The sequence below is a fragment of the Lipotes vexillifer genome, unplaced genomic scaffold (genome assembly GCF_000442215.2).
Source record: "Lipotes vexillifer unplaced genomic scaffold, Lipotes_vexillifer_v1.1 scaffold914, whole genome shotgun sequence".
Taxonomy (NCBI): domain Eukaryota; kingdom Metazoa; phylum Chordata; class Mammalia; order Artiodactyla; family Lipotidae; genus Lipotes; species Lipotes vexillifer.
Window position 1 is genome coordinate 1,981,409 of NW_006780388.1, and position 3,777 is coordinate 1,985,185.

Sequence of the window (3,777 nt, forward strand, 5' to 3'; positions counted from 1 at the left end):
CTCCTGAGGGAGCTCCTGCAGCCGCTGGTCTGGCCCCCTCCCTTCTGCCCTCTCCTCTTGCCCATCCTCCTCAGCCTCCTCCAGCTGCCCCCTCCAACTTGCAGCCCCAGGCTTGGCCACTGGGCCCATCTCCTCTGCTTCCCATGTCATCTGGGAACACCCACCAGCAGTCCCCTGACCCCCGCCCCCACTCTGCCCCCTTTCAGGTCCACCAGGCAATTTTGAAATTTTGTTCCTGCTCAGGATCCTGATGCCCCCCCTCCCCCATCTCACTGCTCCCAGCAGGATCCTCTGGTCCTGAGAACATGCCATGGGACAAGCCTGGAGCTGACTTGAGGGGGATGGTCCTCTGGCAGGTGACAGTGGGGTGGGGGACCCCAGGGATTGCTGGGTGCAGAGGAAGGAGCAGCTTGGCACCCTCCCTCCCCTGCCCCACTCACACTCCCTGCCCAATTCCCCCTACTCCCTAGCCAGTTCAAAGGTACCCCCACATGCTGGTGGGGCAGCTCTCCTGCCCTGGTCCCCTGCCCGGCACCGGGTCCTCACCTTCTGAAGGGAGCCAAGCTCTCTCCTCTCTGGCTCTTAGCCTCTAGCTAGGCCAGGACAGGAAATGGACTTGGGCATGCTCTTTCCTTGCTCCTCCCTCCTGTGCCCCCATGATGGCTTCTTAGAAAAACAGTGGCTTCACTGAAACCACGTAACATTTTTCTGAGGCTATGATGGTTCATTTCATTTTCTCTTTCACCTGCTCTACAATAAAAGCATTTAAGATATACCTAGTTGTGGGACACGTGGGCACCGTGGGTGCAGGTGAGGGGGAGAGGAAGCACCCAGCTCCTGGGCAGGCTTCCCATGTGGCTGGTAGAGGAGGAATGTAGAGGCACTGGGCCACTAGCTGTAGGAAGTGGGGCCAAAGACTCCACAGTTCTGAGCCCTTTGGAGAGGAGGCTGAACTCCTTGTGTAAGCACAGCTTTAAGTGCAGCCCCTATGTCCAATCTCTGCCCTCTCAGTCTGTAGCCCCCAGCTCATACTCATTAGAATCCCTGGAGCCAACATTTTTGGCAGGAGATGCTTACCCTGGGAGCTCGCAGCTGGGAGCCTTCAGTCCTGGGAGACTTCCTGGAGGAGGTGATACTTGGGCTTGGGAGAGCAGTGACCAAAGGGTGTCCTGGGGAGGGCTAGCAGGAGGGAGACTGAGGCTTCCTGGGGACAGGTCCTGTGGGGGGGGCCCAGGGTCCCTGACACATACAAAATGCCACTCATCTTACTATCTGCCGTCCACCACCCACCATCCCTGTATCTCTGCATGTAACTACCTACCTTTGTGGAGAATGCAGCCTGCCTGATACGTGTGCCTTGACAACCAGGAGAATAGAGTTCCTCTCTTAACATGAGGTTGTTTCACAGTTACTTTAACTAATATCCTATAGATCGGTATTTAGCTTTTTCCCATTTTTTTTCATATTATGAACTTGTGCCAACACTATGCATGCATGGATGTCGCCTTCTGATCCTCAGCCGGCACGGCACTCTGTGACCCCTCCAGGGAGCGGCTCCCACCAAGGCTCTGGGGGCTCTGCAGTGTGAGAGTACCAGTTGGGGGAGTACCGCTTTATATTTTTATAAAATATGTTTATATTTTATAATTTTTAAATGATGGGATTTTGGTTGATCTTTTACTTTTCAGTGTTTGGGGGTTTTTTCTCAGTATTTTTTAAATTAAAAAAGTGGCGGGGAATTCCCTGGTGGTCCAATGGTTAAGACTCCATGCTTCCACTGTAGGGGATGTCGGTTGACCCCTGGTTGGGGAACTAAGATCCCACATGCCATGCAGCATGGCCAAAAACTTTTTTTAAAAAGTACCACGTCTGGCAGTTATAATTCATAAAGCCTCAACTGCTAACCTCTCCAAAGAGACTAAATATGCAGTCCTAACAAAATTAATTTAGTGCTTTAAAAACTCTAGAAACCCCCAAATTACGGAGAGCATCCACCTTGAGAAGAAAGGGATGGGGAGCATGGTGCTGCCCTGGGCCAGGGCGCGTTGCACAAGGACTGCCGGCCACAGGGAAGAAGGCAGTGCCTGTGAAGGCTCGGGACCAGGACAACCCTTGTTGTCCATGGAAGGGCTTCCCTTAACAGGGTCCTGTCCTGGGCACAAGATCAGGGGCATCTTCCAGGGCCTTGGATCCAAGGTTTCTTCGGGGGCCAAGTGCTGCTGGGAGGCTGCTCAGGCAGACACTCTGACTGGTGTGTGCCCCCCTCAACCTGAGCTGAGGCTACCTGGTCCCAGCCAGGCTATCGAGCCCACACAGGGCCTGGAAGCTACCAGGCCTGGCCAGGACCATGCTTACAGGCCTGTGGGAGGGGGCGAGCTGGGACTACGGGCCTCCAGATCAAAAGACCATGTTGGAAACCCTCACAGGTGGCCCAGTGTGCCTCAACATCAGCCCTGGGAGCTGCCCTCCTGCTGGGGCCTGGTCTCCCTCTGGAAGGGAGGGTGAGATCCTTTTCTAGACCTCCTGCCCTCCCACCCCATTTACACCCTCCTTGCTGTTCCCATGATTGGTAATTGCCTATTATTTGTTTGTTTATGGTCTGTATTGCCTTGGGTGGAATGGCAGCTCCAGGATTCCTGGGTCCAGAAATCAAGAGGTGGAGGTGGGAGAGGCTCCACTCACCCCTGCCCCAGGGGTCACCAGCACCTCAGGCTCCAGTGGTCCAGCAGCTTAAGTTCCAGAAGGAGGAGTGCTTCCACTGGGGTGTTGCGAGGAGGCTGGGGAATCAGAGGTTGAAGGCACTGGCAAGGCCTGTCTGCCTGGGGGAACAAGCAGAGGCAGGTGTGCACATTGATTCTTCTTCACGTAGAAGGAAAAGAGGCTACAAAAAGGCCTGGTTCTGAGGCCCTATTAAGGAGTTTGAGAGTTTATCCTGAAGGCATTTGGGAGAACTTTAAGCATTTCAGAAGGTTGCATTTTAGAAATCTTACTCTGATGAGATAGAGTGTTAACCGTGGTTGTTTCTGGGGGCAAGGAATTGCCTCTCTGCAGTTTGACTTTTCGCTTATCTGTATTTTCTCATTTTCTACTATGACTATGACTTACCTATGTGGATGGGGTTTCACGGGGCTGCCATAACAAATGTCACAAATGGCATGGCACAAAACAACAGGAATTTGTCTGTCACAATCTGGAGGCCAGAAGTCCTAAATTGAGGTGTTGCAGAGCCTCCCACCCTCCAACTTCTGGTGGCTACTGGCATTCCTAGGTTTGTGGCTGCACCACTCTAATCTCTGCCTCCATCTTCCCGTGGCCTCTCCTGTGCATCTCTGCGTCTCCTCTTCCTTTAAGGACATCAGTCACTGGATTGAAGACCCACTCCAAACTCATGGTGATTTCTTCTGGAGATCCTTAACTGGTTACCTATGCAAAGCCCTTTATTCCAAGTAAGGTCACATTCTGTGGTTCTGGATGGACATGAAGTTTGGGGGGGCCACTAGTCAACCTACTACACTGTAGGATACAAATAAAGTTTCAAAGGAAAATTTAAAAATCTTTTTGGAGGTCCCATGAAGGTTGGAGGGGAAGCCCAGAGGCTGGGAGCCTGGAGAAGAGTCCACCTTTAGGGTCTAGAAAGGAAAACATTTGTTCACACAGAGACCTGCATAGTAACGTTCATAGCAGCACTGTTCACAATAGCCAAAATGTGGAAACAACTCAAATGTCCATCAGTGAACACATGGGTAAACAAAATGTGGTATATATACATTCAGCAGG